At 34.3% G+C, this 23206-nt stretch overlaps 1 protein-coding gene across 4 annotated transcripts in view; it reads left to right on the top strand.

Annotated features, from left to right (window-relative positions):
- LOC124230929 (gephyrin) overlaps window positions 1-23206 on the top strand; it is a 575937-nt gene that overhangs the window by 165594 nt on the left and 387137 nt on the right. The window lies entirely within an intron of this gene.

Consider the following 23206-nt stretch of genomic DNA (forward strand, 5'->3'; position numbering starts at 1 on the left):
ATTTAGTACTTCCTCTAGGCATTTTGAGTATATTAATGTTCTTTGTCTAATAATTATAATACTTACAGTATTTTCAGATCAGATTCTGTATTTTGTTATTTCTATGTATACTTCTTGTGGTGGTTTTTGTTTGTTTGTTTTTGTTTGGTGACCTTTGAATGTGTAGTATTCATTCTTTTACAGAGAAATGTGATTTTCCTGTGCACATGGGGATAGTACCAATCTGGAACCACTTTAAATTTTTGGATGGTGTGAATTCAGGCCATAAACCTGCATAAGTGTGAGTTTGTGGTTATTAATTCTCAGGGGAGCCGTTGTCTTTTTTTTTTTCTTTTTATCTTTTTCTATCCTACCCAGATCCAAGACAGACAGGCATATATTTCCGTCAACTCCCTGTTTAGGTATTTATTTGTTTGTTTTTCATAGTTAAATGATTTGGAGATTCCTGATTGTAAGTGGATTTTGTATGATATGACTTCACATCCAGATTGAATTCTAAATTTCTGGCCCTTAAGATTGTAGCTCTTTAATCCCAGACTCTAAGCCATACATCAGCAGATGTAACCAGGATCCAGGAAATAAATACTGGCCCCACAATTCTTTACCTATCTGGATTTTTGCCTCCTTTTTTCTTATGGTCTTTTATAAGTTATTTAGTTTCTAACCAGCCCAGCCATATGTTTAAATAAATTTTTAAAAACATATGTTATATTCATTGTTCTTAGATGTGTAAACCAAGAGGGGACATAACCAAAAATCTTGGTCTGCCATAGTACAAAAAGACAACACATTTGCTTTTCTGGAAGACTCTAACAGAAATCTATGCTCAGAGGAATCAGAAGCAAGTTACAAACCTTAGAACTCTTCTATGTGGATTTGCTGTTACTTTACCAAGAGTGGAATTAGAACTCTTTTGACTGCCCTGGCCATAGCCAAGTCACTCCTAATCCTCCAAGGAAACATTTAAAATGATGAAATTTGCCTGAAAAATTTAGCTGACTCCTGTAAGACTATAGCAGATTTCGAAAAGCTATGCTAGGGTGGTAGTGGTGTTAGGAAACCAGTTGTTAGTTAGTCTATATTCTTTTTTTAATATTACCCCAAACAGTGACATAAAATTCAATTGAAGCACTAATTCAAAACTGTCTTTCTGTTTTATTTTAAAGTGTTAAACTAAAATAAATTTTTTTCCTACCCCAAGATAGTTACATAAGAACAGTCTGTTGTCACAGTAGACATTCTGTTATAAAGTTATTCTATTATAAAGGATATAGTCTCTATTTAAAATGTTAAGCTACAAATATTTATCCTTTTGAGCCATCTGCTCTGCTAAAAACACCCATACGTATTTTAGACTAAAATCTGAAAAATGGAAATACTTGAAAACCTTTGTGTTATTGACTCTTGATTTTTTTATAGTATGTCTTGCTTTGAGTAGAAATTGATGCAGAAAGCTTACTTGCAAGACATTACATTACTCCCATTAAAAAAACAATAGAATTTTAAACTCTTATAGAAAGGACGCTCTGTATCTGGACAGAATTATTTTATTAAAACATCTAATTCCTAATCTAACTAAATAAGTGTAAATAAAAACTCTTCACTCAACATATTTATTCGTACAATAAATATATTTGACTGCTTAAGTTTAGAGTTCAGTTAGGTGAATTTATGTTTAAAATCATTACCTTAGTGAAGAAAGTTTCTATTAGGAATGTTAAGAGGAAAGTTTGCTCTCCACTCTCTCCTGATGAAATCATTTTAATATTGTTATTATGCCAGGTAATTAATGTCTTCCATTCGCCATTTTTATAAACACATATTTTATTGAGTGCTCATTTCATATTTCCTTTTTGGATAACCACTAAACATGAGGAGAGAGGTTAGCCACCCTTCCTCTTCTCCCGCCTCCCATCACTCTCTCTCTCTATCTCACACGCACACACTCCCATTTCCAAAGAACTGAAAACCAGAAAGATGCCTTAGAGCTGGACAAAATAGGGGCTTAAGAAAAGTCTGTGGGGGCCGGCCCTGTGGCCGAGTGGTTAAGTTCATGTGCTCTGCTTCGGCGGTCCGGGTTTCGCCCGTTTGGATCCTGGGCGCGAACATGGCACTGCTTGTCAAGCCATGCTAAGGCAGCGTCCCACATGCCACAACTGGAGGGACCCACAACTAAAACTATACAACTATGTACCGGGGGGCTTTGGGGAGAAAAAGGAAAAATAAAATCTTAAAAAAAGAAAAAAGAAAAGTCTGTGAGAAATTATAGCCATAAACTGATCAATCAATTTGCAGTTCAAACTCATATCACCTGGACTGTACAAAAACCCTTAAATGTGTGAATTTAGTTTAAAGTAGGTCTTGAATGACACTGCCTCTAACCACCTGACAGAAACAAATGCAAATTCTCTGGTGAATATGCTTTATCCTAAAATTCAAAGAGATACCACACATTCTTTCTCAGTGAATATGAAAAGCCGTAGGAAATGAGGTGCCATGAATGAGAATTAGCAGAAACACTAGACGAGTGTGACAGTTTGATTTGGTGGCCATTGCATTATGATTTCCTTCCCATTTGAGGATTGAATATGCCTGAGTCTGTATACTCTTACTTTAGAAATTTATTGTTTTGTTTTGTTTTTTTACTGCCTAGTATCCTATCTTCTATTAGGATTCGTTTGTGAAAGCAATGGTGATGGTATTTAGCAGCCATGATAGTGGCCTGAGGTTGGAGAAATGTGTAATCGAGTCCAAGTCATGTTGTTCTACTAAAATATGATTGTTTTCCCTCTTCTCTTTGGAGTTGATTTTGTTTCCACTTATCTTCTAAGCCTGGTTTTTGGCCTCATTTGACTTTTTTTTAGTTTATTCCCTTTTTTGCTTAATAAAGCTGAAGTTAGTTTTTTTGTTTGTTTCTTTCTTTACAGCCATTACTCTGATACACCACTACCTTCACCTTGGAAGGACCCTACACGTTGCTTCAATTATTTGCTGCTTGTGAACACATACTAGGAGAATTTGCCTCTCTTGATCTGTGGACCCTGGACAAATGCCCTCTATGTAGAGAGGTTGTTTTTTTTTAATTGCTCCAGTTTATACTTTTGGTTGATTTTTAATCTATATTTTCCCTCCAAAGTCCCAGTGAGCCACACTATCAATTTGAACACTGACAGTGCTCCATTCTCTATCCAGACACTTAGAAAGACAAAATTCCTTGCTTTTTAAAAGAAATTCTTTTATTGAAGTCATATTGACTTAGAACATTGTGTAAATTTCAGGTGTACATTATTATATATCAGTTTCTGTATAGCTTACATTGTGTTCACCACCAGTAGTCTAGTTTTTATCCATCATCATATGTATGTGCCCCTTTATCCCTTTCTCTCTCCCCCATCCTCTTCCCATTTGGTAACCACTAATCTGTTCTCCTTATCCATATCTTGGTTTATCTTCCACATATTAATGAAATCATATGGTATTTTTTTTCTCTGGCCTATTTTGTTTAGCATAATACCCTCAAGGTCCATCCATGTTGTTGCAAATGGCATGATTTTGTCTTTTTTTGTGGCTGAGTAGTATTCCATTGTGTATATGTACCACATCTTCTTCATCCATTCATCTGTTGCTGGGCACTTGGGTTACTTCTCTGTCTTGCTATTGTGAATAATGCTGCATTGAACAGAGGGATACATAAGTCTCTTTGAATTTTTGATTTCATATTCTTTGGGTAAATAGTAGTGGGATAGCTGGGTCATATGGTATTTCTATTTTTAATTTTTTGAGAAATCTCCATGCTGTTTTCCATACTAGTTTGCATTCCCACCACCGGTGTACGATGGTTCTGTTTTCTCCACATACTCTCCAATATTTGATATTTATCTTGTTAATTATAGCAATTCTGATGGATGTAAGGTGATATATTATTGTAGTTTTAATTTGCATTTCCCTAATAATTAGTGAAATTGAACATATTTTCATGCCCCTCTTGGTCATCAGTATATCTTCTTTGGAAAAATGTCTGTTTATATCTTCTACCCATTGTTTGACTGGGTTGTTTGTTATTTGTTCTTGAGTTGTATAAGTTCTTTATATATTTTGGAAATTGACCCCTTGTCAGATATATAATTTGCCAGCATTTTCTCCTAGCTGGTGAGTTGTCTTTTCGTTTTGTTAATGGTTTCCTTTGCCTTGCAGAAGCTGTTTAGTCTTATGTAGCCTCCTTTGTTTATTTTTTCTTTTGTTTCCCTTGCTTGAGTAGACATGGTATTCAAAAAGATACTGCTAAGACTGATGTCAAGGAGTGTACTGCCTATATTTTCTTCTAGGAGCAAAATTCCTTGCTTTTCAAGGTAACATACTCCATTTGTCTTTCATTTTTTTTAAAATTACTCCATTATATTCAGCAACCTCTCTTACATTGAGCCCAAATTTGTCTTGTTGCTAGTTCTAATTCCCTTCATTAGATCATCCAGAAAAGCTTACTCAACTTTCCACATAAAAGTTCTTTAATTACTTAAAAATAGCTAACAAAGTCTTGCCTCCTTCTTCTCTTTGTATTTTTTTTGTATTACTTTGTCTTGTCAAAAGTGAAAAATTTTAGAATTTAGTGTTTGCCAAGTCCAATAAAGGGATAAATTATCTTTAGTAAAGAATAAATGTTAGCCATATTATGTTGTTTTAAATGAAACCAGCTAACGCTTTATTCTTACCCTCAGAGTTCTCCCTATTATTTCACTACTACTTCTCATCCTTTTTCATAAAAGGTTCCAGACTTTCTTCATGTTCATTTTTCAGCAATCTCAATAAAAACATAACTTAGAATTTTAATTAGAATCACTGTATGTAATAGGTTGATGATATTGGATCCAACTGTATATGTTCTGTAGCCTTTTATTTAAAACTTGATTATAAAATTTCTATTTTTTTAGATTGGCCTTGAGCTAACATCTGTTGCCAGTTTTTTTTTCTTCTTCTCTCCGAAGCCCCACAGTACATAGTTGCATATTCTAGTTGCTGGTCCTTCTGGTTCTGCTATGTGGGATGCTGCCTCAGCGTGGCTTGATGAGTGGTACTAGGTCTGCACCCAGGATCTGAACCAGCAAAACCAAGGGCCACTGAAACAGAGTGCACAAACTTAACTGCTTGCCCGTGGGGCCGGCCCCCATAAAATTTCTTTGAGTAGAGACTAATGAAGGCCTACTCTGAGTTACTGTACTACACAAAGTTTAATTTTATCACTTATACTCTCCTTTCCATGTTCCTTGCCTCCTATCCTCATTGCCTTCATGATCTCTCCCTCTTCCTCTTATTAAATCTTTTTTCAGGAAAAGAAGATCTGATTAGCCAATTCACTAAAGATTTAAGTAGCTGGTTGTCTGAAGCATGTTCTTCTGGTACTATCTGCAGTTCAAACAAGGAATGAAGTCATAGTTTTTGGTGGGCAGGGGTACGTGTGTGTATGAGATCTTCAAAGCAGCCATTAAATCACACTATGCATGCAACTATTTACTTGTAAATCCAGTACTCAGAATAGACAATGAATTATCTAATACATTTTGCAATTTTTTTTACACCTTGAAAGAGTGTTCATAACTTTTCTTATACAGAAAGTATAGTCTAATTCCAGACACATAGTAGGTACTCAGTTCTTATATATTGATAAATTGACTAAAATTTCAGAATGCTACAAGTTTAGGAATTGTAGTTGACACAATATTTTAAGATGCTATTATAGACAAATTCACAAAAAGCCTGACTCTCTATACTGGACTCTGTATAGATTGATTCTGTCTGGAAAGACAGCCACATATTTGAGCAATGGATTAGTAGCAATTTCTGGGTGGAGATTTAATACAGCAGTAAATATTTTTTTTTTTTTTCAAAGATTTTATTTTTTCTCTTTCTCCCCTAAGCCCCGGTACATAGTTGTATATTCTTCGTTGTTGGTCCTTCTAGTTGTGGTATGTGGGACGCTGCCTCAGCGTGGTTTGATGAGCAGTGCCATGTCCGCGCCCAGGATTCGAACCAACGAAACACTGGGCCGCCTGCAGCGGAGCGCGCGAACTTAACCACTCGGCCACGGGGCCAGCCCCAGCAGTAAATATTTTTTTAAAAAACTTCCTTATGAGGGATAATGATGCCAAGTAATACTTGACATTTGGATTAAATTTTGTGGGTTAGGGGAGCTTTATCCCTATGGTAGCTGTCCATAAAGCCTTAGGTCAAAACGATTGTATTTACATTTTCATTAGAAGGCCAGTTAGGGCAAAGGAGAGTGAAGAGACCAAGTTTTCAAGTGTAAAAATTTCTACATCTCAATAGAGATTATAATTACTACATTAAGTTGATTTGGTTGTGAATTCATTATTTTCACTTTTTCATTGTTGTTATTATGCCTGAAATCTTTATTTTTTCAACTTTTATTTTGAAAACTTTAAAACTTTCAGAAAAGGTCAGAGAGTAGTATGACAAACACCTGTTCACTCCACACGTAGATTCTTGATTGTCTCACTGTTTTTTTCTCTATTTGAAAATATTTGCAGACACCGCGGTACTCTACTCCTGGATACTTTAGCACGTGTCCCTAAAAATGAGGGCATTGTTCACTGACATAATAATATCCCCTATTAAACAGTCTAGTCTATATTTATATATCTCTAATTTTCACAAAATATTGTTTATAGATTTTTTTTTGATTCAGTAGCGCATCAAGGATCATAAGTGGCACTTGGTAATGATTTCTCTTCATTTTGTTATATAGTCATAAATTTGATCTAGAATAATTCCATGTTTTAGTGACTATGGAAAGTGTCTTACCAATCAAAACTATATGTATAAATCCAGATAATTTAGAAATATTCCACTATAACTTACTTTCTTTCTTTCTTTTTTTTTGTGAGGAAGATTGTCCCTGAGCTAACACCTGTGCCAATCTTCCTCTGTTTTATGTGGGATGACTCCACAGCGTGGCTTGGTGAGCAGTGCTAGTTCTGCACCCAGGATCCAAACCTGCAAACAGCAGGCTGCCAAAGCAGAGCACATGAACTTAACCACTAACTAAGCCACTGGGCCAGCCCCTCACTATAACTTTTTTGATGTAGTTAATTTTACTACTTAAAGTAATGTGTATTTCTTGAAAACAGTTCACTTATGGATGTATGTGTTCATGATGCCCTAATCAAATTTCTATCTCTTTTTAAAAATTAATTTTATTTTTTAAAGAATAATACAGTAAAACTGACTGTTTCTAACCATGACCATAATCATAATACAGAATAGTTCCATCATACCCCAAAAATCCTTTGTGTTATCACTTCATAGTCATACCCTGACGTTCTCACCCTACCTCTGACAACTGCTGATCTGTTTTCTATCACTATAGTTTATCTTTTCTAGAATGTCAGATAAATTGAATCAGATAGTATGTACCGTTTTGTGACTGGCTTCTCTCAGTGCAGTGTCTTTGAGATTCATCCAAGTTGTTGTGTGTATCAATAATTTGTTCTTTTTTCCTGGTGAATAGCATTCCATTGTATGGGTATACCACAGCTGTTTATCCATTCACCTGTTGAAAGACATTTTGATTGTTTCCAGCTTTCGCCTATCACAAATAAATCTGCTGTGAACATTTGTGGTTAGGTTTTTGTGTTAACATAAATTTCATTTCTCTAGGATTAATACCAGAGGTAAAATTGCTTGGTCATATGGTAAATGTATATTTAACTTTATTAAAAACTACAAAACTGGTTTCCAACATTTGCATTATCTCATCATTGGAATTAGTTGATTGTCTTTTTCCCTGTGAGTTTGTATCCTATATTATAAGACCTGAGTTTTATTTAGATCCTGTGAATATTGTTGATGTTTTTGTTTTGGCCTTCTGTGGGCTGTGGTTCTAATGTCAGTTCTGTTTTAGGAGACTTTGCTATGCTATTTGGGTCTGTCTTGCATGTGCACCACCTAGTGCTAGTGTGCTGTAAAACACACTGACAGATGTTCATAATGTACTAAGCTTTTGCACTTAGAATGGTAGGCTACTCTCTGGCAAGGCTGCATACTTCCTTTCCCAGCAACTGCCATTTATGCTTCCAAGAATCAGTTGTATTTATCCCAAACCAGTTTATGCCAATAGAGCTTTTTATTATAATTACTGAATTAAATATTAAAAGGTGTTGAAATAAGAATAAAGAAGTCATTTGTATTAAAACCAAACTGTAGAAAGATTATAAAGTTGAGCTACTAAAAGTTTCTTTTAATTAAATATGACTAGATTATATATGGGGTAAAATCATAAAACCCTACTCTAATGGTAGTTCCATAAGAAATTATAGATAATTAATTATTGGTGTGGCTAATGAAAGAAACCTAGTGCTAGCTCCAGTCAGAATACCCATACTCAGAGAAAAGCCTTAGCTCCACATCAAAAGATTGATGAGTAGATATTCATTTATATGTTTTAAGCTGAAATAAAATGTGTAGGGAATTTATTGTTTTTATGATTCCTCACCTTAACAAATTTTATTGATTAATTAAACCAGCACACCCATGTTGAAATAGACAGCTTTCATAGTCCGTGAAACAAATAATCCAGCTTTCTCTAATAACTTCTGCTTCATTGCTGTATGAAGCATCATCAGAAAAGATTATGAATATTAAACAAGTATGAGGCTTTTCCTTACAGTACCAGTCCTATTTTTTTCTTTTTTCCTCTTAGTTTATGTCTTCTGAGTCCATATGCCTTTCTACTCAGTAAGTACTAGTGTCTTTCAGGAGCAAAGTTCGCAGATTACTTTCTATAATACTGGTAATCATTAACATACAACCCAATTGCTTCGTTCATTCTTTTATAGACAGTTTATGTCAGGTTAAAAAATATGCCCAATATTCTCTCTCACATTTGATGTCTGTTTACATTTCATCTAAAGAGATGAAAAAAGCATCAAGTTGAAGGAGAATATTGGAATAGGAGCCAAGAGAAATGACTTCTTGCCTGGATGCAGTGTCAGCTGGGATGACCTTGGACAAGGCACTTATTTATGTTTTTTATCTTAAAATGGAGAGTCAAACTGGATTACTTCTGAAATCTTTTTTCCTTCATAAAACCTGGACAAAATAACCCAAGCAAATCCAATCATCTTTTTAAAGATTATGAGTTCTTTCAGAAGGTATTTCTTGGCTAGGGTTCTGAATTTGCTCTGCAAATATCACTACTCTGATACGAAAATCAGACTTGTAGTGCTCTGTTTTCTGAATCTGAAGATATAGAAAGTACTAGCACAACAGTAGTAGCCACAGTCTTTTGGGTCCAAAAAGAAGCAAAATACATTAATTTGGTGGGAGTGGGGAGGATGGTTTCAGTGCCTTTATTTTTTTAAACAGAGGTAAGATTGATTATAGTTATACAGTGTATATTTATTTATAGAGTGTTCATGTTTGTACAGTGTAGGGGTTTTTTGGGTAGCAGGAACAAAATAAGTTAAAGCTTACCAAGGCTCAGTAAAATTCTAAATGTCATTGGCCTTCTTGTATCTTATCCTTGCAGAAAATTTGATGATTAAATCTACAAACAAGTGAATCTGAGACTAGACTGAGCATGTTCTGAGAATTCATCATTTTGATCCTTCTGACTTATTTCCCCATATTACTATTGCTCCTAATTGTGCTAGATACTTTTGGCTTAGATTCCAGCAAGCTAGGCAAGCTGGAACAAGTGTCCTGAAAATAAAGTTTTAGTACTGCTGGAATATCGTTTGGCTGGTTTTTAATTTTGTTGGATTTGGATCAGAATTGTGTTACTTTGGTTTCAATGTCAGATTTGTATTTATAGTATTCTTTTTTTCTAAAGGTTGTGAAATTAAAAAATAAATAGCAGAAGAACAGTAAATGGTAATGAAAAATTTGTGGCACTCACATTTTGGTCATGATCCTCTGAAGCTCCTGAAAGAAGCATTGTTCTATAGTAGATTGGTCTTATAACACCTATCCTTGTTTTCTTTTTGTACTAGAAATAAACTCTGGTTAGAGAAGAGATTAGGGCACCTCTCTTCTTTTGTAAACTTTGTGGGTGTTTATGAATCACAAATTGAGAATCTGAGGTCTACAGTAGTCTTTTTCCAAGTTTGTATTTGGACTGCCTACATCAGAATCACGTAGAGTACTTGTTTAAAATGCTTATTTCTGGCCCGCGTCAAAGTCCTATTGAATCAGGACCTCCAGGGGTGGAATTTGGGAATCTAAATTCTAACAAATTCTCATGAGCTCACTTGTCCACTTAATCTAGAGTAGTGGTCTCTGAAGTGGGTACATGCACTTTAGAGTACAGTTTTTTGAGACTGTTGTAGCAGAGGCTGTGATCTATCCACCAAAGTCCATTTTCTCCTTCCTTCGTATCTTTCCTTGCATTTAGGTGTGGCCACATGATGACTGCGAGCCAGTGGAATATGACTTAAGTTATGTATTTGCTCCTTCATGGCCTGGCACATGTAAACTTCTATGTATATTCTTGCCTCTTCTTTCTTCCCCTAGCTAACTAAGATTGTGATGACCATGACAAGCTTGGAAGCCAAATATTGAAAGTAGTAGAGCCTTATTAGGCTGATTAGCCACATGGAGCAGAACCACCACTGTCCTGGAAGCTCCTAACCTAAACTGTTATATGAGAAAGAAAGTTCATTTTCTTGAAGCCACTGAATTTTGGGGAGATATTATAGCATTTTAATCTGTCTACCCTATCTAATATGGAACTTTTGGGTTGGTAAGAAAATGTTAAAACTTACATTTATGTTTATTTTTATCTAAAACTTTAGAAGGATTGTAAGCTTTTCCAATGTTTAATATAGAGATTGACACTGGTATGCATGTATAGTATGGAGAGGTATCCCAAGGGAAGAAGAAGCTCCATGATATAAAGGGGTTGACAGTGACACCCTCAGTTGTTCCTTTGCTTGTAGTTTATGGGTACCCAGGTTAAGTGGATTTATATATTCTTTTATATAGTTCTGATACACTAATTCTCACAAAATGAATAAGTGACTTGAAAAGATTCCTGCAAATATACCACATGTTGTAGATAATAGTGATAATACAAGAAAATGACAGAGCTGAGTCTTACACTTTTAACAGGACTGTTTTTTGCAGCCACATTTATGAGTATTTTTGTGGTTTTTGTTATTTTTTTTAAAGGCTTCAAAATCAAAGCTAATCAAAGATCAGCCAAAAAATTATAATGACTAAGAACAACATTATAAATAAGGATTTATATCTACTTCCTTGAACAACGAACTACTTCACCTTAAGTATATTTGTATCTTGAAATATTACCTAATGATAATAGTATATGAATATAATTTGTACATAAATACACGTACATAAACTGGTAGTGCATGCTAAAAATTTTTACAGATCGGATGCCCAATCGAAAGTATTTGGAAAACACTCATCTAGATCTACACTGTTCAGTATGGTAACTGCTAGCCACACATTGTTGTTGAGCAGTTGGAAGGTGGCTAGTGCAGATTGGGATGTAAGTGTAAAATATACATCAGATTTTGAAGACTTATGTGACAAAAAGAATGTAAGCTATCTCAATAATTTACATTGATTTCCTGTTGAAATGATAATATTTTGATTATGTTGAGTTAAATAAAATATATTATTAAAATTAATTTTGCCCATTGTTTTCTTTTTACTTTTATTTTATTGTGGCTGCTAGAAAATTTATAATTACAGTGTAGCTAGCATAGATTCTCACTGGACTGCACTGATCTATCTAGAGCTTACAAGCACTGACTTGGGAATTAGAATCTCTCGACTTCCCACACAGTTCTTATTCTTTATTCCTTTATCCATCTGAATAATGAAGATGACACATATTTTATTTATGATTAGTATGTAGCTCATGTCTGAACTGATGATTTTTATGTCATTGAGAGAGGTTAACATTTTAATGAGATTAATGGGAAGATCAGTGTCGATTTTAGGTGCCTGCTAAGAAATTTTTAAGTGCCATTAAACTTACATATGTCTATCTTTTATTATGTTTCTGTGGGTGAACTACAAAATCATTACAAACCAATTTCACCTTAAATTTAGATTTTTACCAAACACTTGTGATATCGTCAAATGAAAGTCTTAGAGGATTACTTAACACTTGAGTAATTCTGCTGATTGTAATAACATCCATAAATAATTGCTTGTTTGTAATATATGGTTAGAACAGTTCAATGGGGTTTAAAAAATTGTCTAAATTTATGGGGCTGGCCCCGTGGCCGAGCGGTTAAGTTCGCGCGCTCCGCTGCAGGCGGCCCAGTGTTTTGTTGGTTCGAATCCTGGGCGCGGACATGGCATTGCTCATCAGACCATGCTGAGGCAGCGTCCCACATGCCACAACTAGAAGAACCCACAACGAAGAACACACAACTATGTACCGGGGGGGCTTTGGGGAGAAAAAGGAAAAAATAAAATCTTTAAAAAAAAAAAAAAAATTGTCTAAATTTAATATCGTGCACCCTTATTGTGTCTGTTCGGTAAGATTTACTGATTTGCCACAAATTTAGATGAATTCATATACAATAGTTACTTTTTACTTGGATACAGACACAACTTAAATTTTTAAAAGTGATTTTAATGTTTTTACCATCTATAGCTTTATATCTTCTTGTATTTTCAGTGGAGATGTCTGTTTAAAAGAAAAATAGTGATTATGTCTTAACTTCATGTTGAACCTCAAATTCTAAAACTTCTCAGAGTAATCCTGAAATGAGCTACAGAAAGTTGGGCTGATTTCTGTTGTCTATTCAGAATGTAGTCCTTGGTCCAGCAGGCTTGGCATCACCTAATACCTAAGTAATGCAGTATTTCAGGTCCCACACCAGATCTGCTCCATCAGAATTCACATGTTAAAGTTTGTTAAGTGTTGACCTTGACACACTGGTTGTCACCTACCAGTCTAGATTTCTGCTGAGACTGCCACCTAGTGACAGATTTATAACATTTCTGTAACTAAGAAATCTGTTTTTCCTTTTCTTATCAAAGTAGTAATATAATTCATAAAGAAGAGAACAGCATAAAATTAAAAGGAAGATGCTTCTCTTCCCACATCCAGTCCTATACCAGTTCCCTAGAGACAGTCACTTTTAACTGTTTCTGGTTTTAGTTGTTCTAATATTTACTTTCATAAATAGAAGTGATAGTCCTGTTCCATTGTTTCTAAATCTGTCAGATTTAGAAAATATTTATTATGGACTTCCTGCTATCAAAGGTGAGGAATTGACTCACTATCCCATCACTTTCTGCGCCCCTTTTAGATAATTATGTGGATTTAGTTCTTCGATGTATTGGTCTTTTTACTTCACGTGATATGCATCCATTTCTTTTAACGTAAAGTTCAGACTGGTGGTATAGAGGTTAAGAGTTGGCGCACTCACCACTGCGACCCCGGTTCATTTCCCTCAGGGAACCACATCACTCTTCTATCAGTTGTCACACTGTTGTGGCTGTGTGTTGCTGTAATGCTGAAAGCTATGCCACTGGCATTTCAAATAGCAGCAGGGTTACCCATGGTGGACAGGTTTCAGCAGAGCTGCCAGACTAAGACTAGGAAGAAGGACCTGGTCACCCACTTCCGAAAAAACTAGCCATTAAAATCCTATGAATAGCAACAGAGTGTTGTCTGATACAGGGAGGGAAGGTGAGAGGATGGCACAGAAAGATCCAGCGGGGTTCAGTACGTGTTGGAATCTGCTCAATGGCGTTAAATTTAGATATCTTCTCTTCACTTCCTTCTCTGTAAGTTGAGGAGATAAATGCCCCAATTCCTGTCTTTGTTTCTTGTCTTTTACTTCCCAAATTCTGTCAGCTGTGCCATTGCTTTCATATTGTGAAGGTTTCTAAACTTTACATTAACTTTTATACTATATTAAATCATTCATTGCATAAATTTTAGTTGATTGCTTTTGAAGTGCCAGACACCTTGTTAGGTGCTACGGACACAGTGGTGAACATGTAACCACATAGTATCTGCCTTTGTGGAGCTTATAGTCTAGTCTTTTGTGCTTTGTGTAAGCATTGATTCTAATAATTGAAATCTAATAAATTGTATGTAAATTTTTATAATTTGTACATATTTTTCACCACAGAACCAGGTGATACGACAAGCCTAATAGGGAAGGAATTACAATCCTATGTCACTTAACCTTCTGTTACTCAAAGAAAAATGTCAAGATCAAATGAATCACTCTTCCAACATTCCATGAGTTCAAAATAATATTTGAATCATGACCTTTTTTTTTAATAGCTCTTTGTTTTTCTAGAGGTTTCTAATTGCCTTTTCCCTCCCTCATAGCATATGCTATTACCCTATCAGTAAGCTTCTCCATCTTCTTATTTCTCTGTTGCATATTTTCATCTTTGAATTTATCCTTCCCAGGGTACTGTGATTTTTGCCTAGAGACCATTGGCTCTTTAGCCTACTACACAGCTATCATGTGGGCTTTATTTTCATTGCATTCCCAAGCCTGCTATTGATTCTTGGGTTCAATTTTAGTTTGGGTGGATTATATTGTCAAGATAGTACTTAAATAAATGTATGTAGGAGGCAAAGTATCTGAGTTCCTGTATTCTTGAAAAAGGTCTTATTTTATTTTCCCTACTCTTATTCATAGTTTGGCTGGATATAGAATTCCAGATTTGAAATCAGTTTTCCCCAAAACTTTAAAACAATTCTCCATTGTCTAGCATTGCTAGATTTCTGATTTTCATTTCTTTATAGGCAGCCATTTCCTTTTCTCTTGCTGAGAAATCTTTTCTTATCTGAAATTTCATAGGATTATGTCTAATAATGTGTCTAGATATGACTTTTTTTCCATCCTGCTTGGCACTGCATAAACCATTTCAATCTGAGGATTTGTCTTTCAGCTTTTAGAAATTTTCTCTTGGATTGTTTTCACTTACTGTATATTTCTGTTCTCTTTGTGGACCTCCCAGTCAATAGATCTGTTATCTTTTCTATGCATTCTAAACATTGCTGGCTTGCTTTTAGTTTTGAATGTTTCCATCTCTGTTTAGGAGTGATATTTGCCTATAATTCACGTTTGTGTACTTCTCTTGCCTGGTTTTGATTTTAGAATCAAGGTTCTCCTGGTATAATCGAATGAATTTGGTACTATTTTCCTTCCTTCCTTCTTATCTTCCTTCCTTCCTTCCTTCCTCTCTTTCTCTCTTAATTCTCTTGTAGATTTTGTATAAGATTAGAATGACTTATTCTGTGAAAATTGGTCCTAATGCTTTGGGAAGATTTTTAACTACTGATTCAAATTTTTTTTTTTTGAGGAAGATTAGCCCTGAGCTAACATCTGCCACCAATCCTCTCATTTTTTGCTGAGGAAGATCAGCTCTGATCTAACATCTGTGCCCATCATCCTCTATTTTAAATGTGGGACGCCTGTCACAGCATGTCTTGATAAGCAGTGAAGCAGTACATAGGCCTGTGCCCGGGATCCAAAGTGGTGAACCCCAGGCCAGTGAAGCAGAGCATGGAAACCTAATCTCTACACCACTGAGCTGGCCCCCTGATTCAATTTTTAATTGTTAGCACTATTCAGGCTCTCTTTTTCATCTTAAGTCAGTTTTAAAGGTTATATTATTATCAAAATGTGTCCATTTTGTCAGTGTTCAAATTTATTATGATAAAATTGTTCGTATTAATCCCTTATCTTTTAAAACCTGGCTGTTTTGGTAGTTCTGACCCTTTTTCACTACTAATATTATTTTTGTGTGTCTTTCCTAAGTTTTTAAAATTTTTGTGGAGGGGGGCTGGCCCCGTGGCCGAGTGGTTAAGTTCACGCGCTCCGCTGCAGGCGGCCCAGTGTTTCGTTGGTTCGAATCCTGGGCGCGGACATGGCACTGCTCATCAGACCACGCTGAGGCAGTGTCCCACATGCCACAACTAGAAGGACCCACAACGAAGAATATACAACTATGTACCGGGGGGCTTTGGGGGGAAAAAGGAAAAAAATAAAATCTTTTTAAAAAAAAAAATTTTGTGGAGGAATCAGTCTCTTCAGAGTTTTGTCTATTTTATTAGTCTCTTAAAGATTCAACTTTTTGACTTTATTGAATTTTATTGTATATTTCTTTCCTATTTTATAAAATTTTGCTTTTATATTTTATCATCTCTTCTACCTTCTTTGGATTTATTCTATTCCTTTTTATATCTTAAACTGCACATTAAGCTTCTTAGTTTTCATCCTTTTTCTTTTCTAATACAGGCTTTTATATCTAGAAATTTTGGCTTACCAAATTTGATATGCAACCTTTTCATTATAGTTCATTTGTTGTTGACTCATGTGAGTTTTTAGAAGAATGTTTTTAAACTTCCAAATGTATGTGACTTTCCTGTTAATAATATAATCGTTGACTTCTATTTAGTAATACTGTGTTTCAAGAACTTGGTTTGTATCATTCTGATTGTATGAAATTTGTGGAGCCTTGTTTTATATCTTCGGAACCCAATATGAGTGCCTAGTACCTAAGAGGCATTTAACATCTGTTTAATGAGTTAATTAAATCCTTTAAGAATGAATCATGTAAGTATGCCATTTTTTTCTATTTGAAATCTTACTGTTGAAGAAGAGTGGTTGCCAATCTCAGTTACAGAAATAGTACTTTTTTTGGTCTTCTGCCATCATCCATGTCGTATATAATAATGGATAAAGAGATACATGATTTAAATGACATCCAGAAAGTTGAATTTAATATGCCAGAAAGTTAGGAGGATACTTTGAGAGATTTAAGTGGCCAGCTTTGAGCTAGAGGAATAAGTTCAGATTTAATGAAAATGATATTTCTGTACATCTCTCAGATATGTCCACTATATATATTAATGTCTGCAGTTTGAATATAATACTTAGAGTGTGCTTTATATCTGGTCAAAATAAGTTTTTGAAGTTGCAGATAACTAAGCACTACAGTCGTATACTTCTGCCAAAGAGCCATAGCTGAAAGAGCCAGTTTCTCCTTTTTGAGGGCCGTGATATTATCCCAGCCATTTTTTCTGAAGTATATTGTTCACACAATCAGTTGAATTAACCTCATATGAGTGGCCAGTCTGTCCCCATCTGCTCTTGAAGAATTGTGTGAATTTCTGCTCTTACATATTTTATTATCTTCTCTCTTCTACTTTCTTTGGATTTATTCTCTTGTTTTTTTTTTTATGTCTTAAATTGCACATTAAGCTCCTTAATTTTTATCATAGCTTTCATTAATTCGAAAAGGAAGTTCGATGGTCAAATCCAAAGTCATAAGTCAAAGAAGTCTGCCTCACCCACAATTCCTTGCCTTATGACTTTGGATTTGATCACCTAACTTGCCAATGATATCAGTCCCCCTTTATCGCTTTCTCTCTTACACATCTACCATGCAATGAGAACATACTGTGACAGTTTATTGATCTCAGGAGAAGAATGAGAGACCCCTCAAGGAGAGAGACCCCTCAGCCATGCCTCATCTGTATCACATAATACGTTTAGGCACATATTCATGAGTGAACCCACTTGAGCCCAGCCTAAAGATATTCTTCAGCCAGTCCACAGATTTAGAAGTAAGTATGCTTGTTTTAAGCCTCTGAGTTTTAGGGTTACAGCAATACCTAACTGATACAAATATGTCTATTCTGCTGAAAAAATATTTTAGGGGAAGTTCTATTCTGATATCTTTTCTTACATCATTAATTGATATGGAAACGAAAGATATATATCTATTGATCCAACAAGAATACAAACTATTTTCATTACTGTCTTATTAGACTGTTTTAGAAGAAGCAATCACACAGCTGGAAAGGGAAAAAACAAAACTGATACTAATTTTTTTAAAACACTATTGAAATATACTTTACCTTAAAATTGACCCATTTTAAGTTTATATTTCAGTGGTTTTTAGTTTATTTACAGAGTTATGCAACCCTCACCATAATCTAATTTTGAGCATTTCCATCATCCCCAAAGAAAGCTTTGTGCCCATTACCAGAAACTCACCTCTCGACCTCCCAAGTCTCACCGTAGGCAACCACAAATCTACTTCTTATCTCTATAGATTTGCCTGTTCTGGACTTTTCATATGAATAGAATTATACAACATATGGGTTTTTTGTGTGTGATTTGTTTTTCACTTAGTGTGTTCTGAGGGTAATCTAGGTTATATAGCATGTATCAGTACTTAGTTCCTTTTTATTTCTGAATAGTATTCCATTATCTGATTTTACCAAATTTTATTTATCCATTTCATCAATTAATGGGTCTTTGGGTTGTCTCCAGTTTTTGGCTATTATCAATAATGCTGCTGTTTGTATAGACATATGTTTTCAGTTCTCTTAGGTAAATAGCTAGGAGTAGAGTTGCTGGATCACATGGTACCTCTGTATTTAACATTTTGAGAAACTGTCAAACTGTTTTTAAAAGTAACTACACCATTTTACATTCTGACCAGAAATTAATGAGGGAAAACTAATAGTAATTTAATTATATTAAATATTTAATATGTGTTCTTAGAATTTTTAATGTTATAACATGGAGTGATGATAACCATATATAAAAGATAATAATCAGAAACAAACTGTTCTTGATTTTAAAACATATGGCAGAAAAAAAACCAGCATCCTTGTAACTAGAGTTTGTTTTCCCTTCTACTTGCAACTCATATGTATTCACGATAGTTTGGCGTACTGTTTATTTTACCCTTGATATAGAATCATTTTCTTAGTCTAGTCATGTATATCTCTGTTTTGTGATTGGCATGAGATGTACAGGAATAAATGACTTGAAGAAAATTCATGGAATGTAATTATATATTTATGGAATGAGTAAATATAACTGTAGACTCCATTATTAAAGTGAACTTTATTTCTTCCTGTTGGAAAATTGGAGATTTGGTTCACAGTTGGTAGCTGAGAACCAAGAATTGGATCTTGGGTTTAAAATTTAAAAATTTATTCCCCCAGCTCACTCCTTCCCCAATGTTGAGGGCTTCTGTCAGGCAACCCTTCTCCATCCCCATACATCTCCTCCTGCATTCCAATTACTGCTTCCTCCCCATACCTATTTAGTCCTAGGTGTGGTGGTTCACCGTCATTGCTAGCATATGGTAGTGTCCTAGCCCTTGGTGATTTCCCTAAGCCCTGCCCACACCTTTGTTAAACTCTCTTCCCTTACTGAGTTTGAGTGTACCTTCTATTTCATGCCAGTAACTTTAATTAATAAGAGCCAATTGAAACCTTTAAGATTATCTGATGATGAGATAATGTTCCTTCTATAGTTTTTAGGAAGTTAACTAGTCTGACTTCTCTGATTAACTTGTTATTGAACATAGAACAAGATGGTCTTGGGAACTATGTTTAGTATAGTATACAGTTAATACTTTTCATTAGAATTTCTTTAATTGTTCCATAAGGCACAGAATGCAGTGTCATCAAGGCTTTAATTTAAAATTGATAACTTAAAATTTTGCTAAAGGTACTTCTCTCCATTGACTAATATGTATAACTCATGCAACAGTTGAAGAAATGTGTGAGATAAGCCTTTTAAAATGCTATCTTAAATCTTATCAGGGTTTTCTAAACTAATATAAATAATATAATACAATAATATAAATAAGATCTTATTGTCTACTACTAATCTGTAATATTGTTAAAGAACTAAATGTTATTTTCTACAGTATTTTGTTGTACTTAAACTCACTACCACCCATAGAGAAATTAAATTACACTAATTTATTTTCTCCATTTAAAAAATTAAAATAGACTTTTGACCTTTGAGGGCTCTCTTATCTAGACAAGTTGTCATTATATCTCAGGTGTAGCTGTGGGAATGTGCACCTTATAAAGTATGTAAGTGGATGTTTTTATGTTTGTTTTTCTCTTACTTTTTGTGGAGATGTTTAAAATACATTAACAGTGTGACTATAAGGAAACATTTGGCTGTATTTAGACAGTATATTGACCTACAATGCTATTTGAAGAAAGCCTGCACCCAAATAACATGTTTGTCAGTAGAGCTTAAATACAAGAATATTATTGATAATTTTGTAGTCTTTTAACTTTAGTAGAAATTAGAAACCTTTATCTTTGATTTTGTGCAAAACTTAATGCTTTTGGTCTGTGACATATTTCTAAGAATATAAAGTTATAGGGAGAATTTCTTACAAGCAAAATAGTTTAAAAATTTCAGTGATATTTCCTAGTAGGAATTAAATGTAGTTATTAGCTTGACATTACTGCCTATTTTTGCTTAATATTTAATCTATTAGAGTATAAACTGCAGAACATGGGTTTTTAGATGAAGTTTGTTGCTAATCTAAATTTACTTTACTAATATGGCTCTGGGAAAATTTTCAAGCTGTCTCAGTGCTTAAAGCCTTATAAAAGTGAGCAAGTGACTCATGAATAATAGACGTTTTTTCTAAGAAGCTGTTTAAAGTGCACTGCTGTTATTGGCAAAATTTCCATGTGTTCCTTGCCCTTTGAGTAGTAGACTTAATTTGACTGCTTAAGTAGACTATTTGACTACTATTATTTTCTGATGATCTTTTTTAGATCTTTTTCTGTATGATTTATGGTTCTGTAAAATCTTACATTTGTGTGTGGCTAGAATTATGTAGTCATGTATATTTTTAAGGAATATAAAAAATTTCTAAAAAATGTTTATGATTCATGAACACTATGAAGTGATTTAGGAATATAAAATATATCTCTCTGGGCTAGCCCAGTGGCATAGTGTTTAAGTTTGCATGCTCCACTTTGGTAGCCCAGGGTTTGCTGGTTTCAGATCCCAGGTGTGGATCTGCACACTGCTTATCAAAGTCATGTTGTGGCGGCACCCCACATACGAAAAATAGAGGAAGATTGGCACAGATGTTAGCTCAGGGCCAATTTCCTCACCAAAAGAAAAGAAAAGAAAAAAAAAAAATATATATATATATATACCCAAATTAGCATGCTTTTCTTCCTTATGTTTTAAGTGTGAGTCAGGATTGGAAATGTCCTAATTTAAATACAGTGTGCTGTTCGTCTCTAAAATGGGTTCAAGGAAAAGAAGAGTTAAAAAGGGAGCCTTGTAGTATGGTACCAAAAAAATACTTGGATTGATGAATGAGCAAAAGAAGTACAGAGTAATACATGCCAGAACTTACCCTGAGGTCCTGACCTTTAAGAGTTTCTCCCTACCAACTTATCACGATTATAGTTAGTTAATATTTGTGCAATTATCTGCTTAATGTCTCCCTCCCTTTGTTATAAATTGTATGAGCACAAGGATTGTCTATCTTATTGTCTCCTTTATCCCCATTTCCATTTCCATCGTCTGGGACATGGTAGTAGTTGCTCAAAAAACTATTTGTGAAATATGTTTATGAATTTGAATGTTTAACTTACAAATTAAACTTAAAAAGTACTTATGGAGAGCCTGTAGATTTAGTATGCGTATAATATGAATGTTTATTGCATGTGACCATAGCAATATTTAATAGCTAACAATTATTTAATGCTTATTTAAAGTTCATAAAACGTCTTACCCATTTTTTTATTTGTTGTCACAGTAATCCTGTGAGGTAGATGATGGTATTATTTCTATTTTATAACCAAGCAATGTGGAAGTTAGGTAGAGTGAATTATTTGTTGCAAGGACACATAGATTTATAAGTGACAGATCCTGGACTTGAGCCATTTGTTTTTACTGTCTGTTCGATTCTTATATTAACTTTGTATCATATATGCAGTTCTTCATTAACTAAGGGGTGGTTGCAAAATTAAGGTACATATAGTTTTCATTGATATATACAAACAAATAAATGAGTACTTTTGATCTTTTTACGTATTGAGAATAATAGTCATCTTTAATAATGAGCATGAAATTTTGTAAAGCTAGGTTGTATTCATTTAAATCTGAATCACATAAAAGAAGACAGAGCAACCATATTTCTAAATTAATTCTGCAAGGTAGGAGTAGAAATCCATGACAATTAATGAAGAAGTAGCACATAGTAGTCTTTGAATTATTTAGTTTCTTTCTTGTTCTAGAAATACGTGAGTGCAGCTCGTTAAATTTTCTATTATTTCTGTAAAACCAATGCAATCAACAGTAATAAAAGAAGTGTAAGGAGATAAACACTGAGTAGAGCAAGATATTGTAGTTGAGTGGGTGTGTGTGAGATGAGGGTGGGGAATCCAGGAAGAGCCATGACAATATGAAAAAATAAAATTTAGTAGTATATTTTATTTGAACTGATAGAATCTCTAACTAGAGGTACTCATTAAATAAGACCATCTTTTTTGAAAGAATATATAAACTTTATCTTAATGACTAATAAGGGATGCAGAAGTGTGTATTTTACAAAAGTGTGTTTACTTGTGTAAAAAAGGGGATATCTATATGTATATGCCATTGCTTTCACATGCTTAGTGGGACACATAGAAAATTGGTATGTCGGGGTAGGGAAGAAGACTTTTCCCTACACTTTCCTAACTTTGTAATTTTTTAAACCATTGAATGTATTATTTATTGCAAAATGTAATTTAAATGAAAAATAATGATTCTTTAAAACAAGTTAATTTACATGATGGGAGAAAACTGTAATCAGATTGAATTTATGATTTTTATGATTTTCAATTGAATTTACTGTGAAAGGTTTTTTTTTAATTGGCTGTTAGCAATTTGACATTATCCATGAGTTTTTTTCTAGATCTGTTGTGGTCTACTTGATAATAATAAAATGTTTAAGATATATCCATTTCCTTACTCTTTTAGCTACTATTTTATTCAGTTCTACCTGTGAACTGAATTCTTTATTCATCTTCACTTTAGGTATATGTTTGATCCTTTTAACTGCATGAAACCTATCAATAGTTATTAGTTGTACTTTATACCAGAAATGTAGTAAGTTGTAGCATATCTTTTTTTAGCTTTATTGAAGTATAATTGAGATACAAAAAATTGCACACATTTGGAGCCAGCCCTGTGGCATAGTGATTGAGTTTGGTGTGCTCTGCTTCGGCTTCATGGGTTCAGATCCTGGGCATGGACCTACACCACTTGTCAGCCACGCTGTGGTGGTGACCCACATATAAAGTAGAGGAAGACTGGCACAGATGTTAGCTCAGGGCGAATCTTCCTCAGCAAAAAAAAAAAAAAAAAAAAAAAAGCACACATTTAACATATACATG

Source organism: Equus quagga, chromosome 20 (genome assembly GCF_021613505.1).
Source record: "Equus quagga isolate Etosha38 chromosome 20, UCLA_HA_Equagga_1.0, whole genome shotgun sequence".
NCBI classification, from domain to species: domain Eukaryota; kingdom Metazoa; phylum Chordata; class Mammalia; order Perissodactyla; family Equidae; genus Equus; species Equus quagga.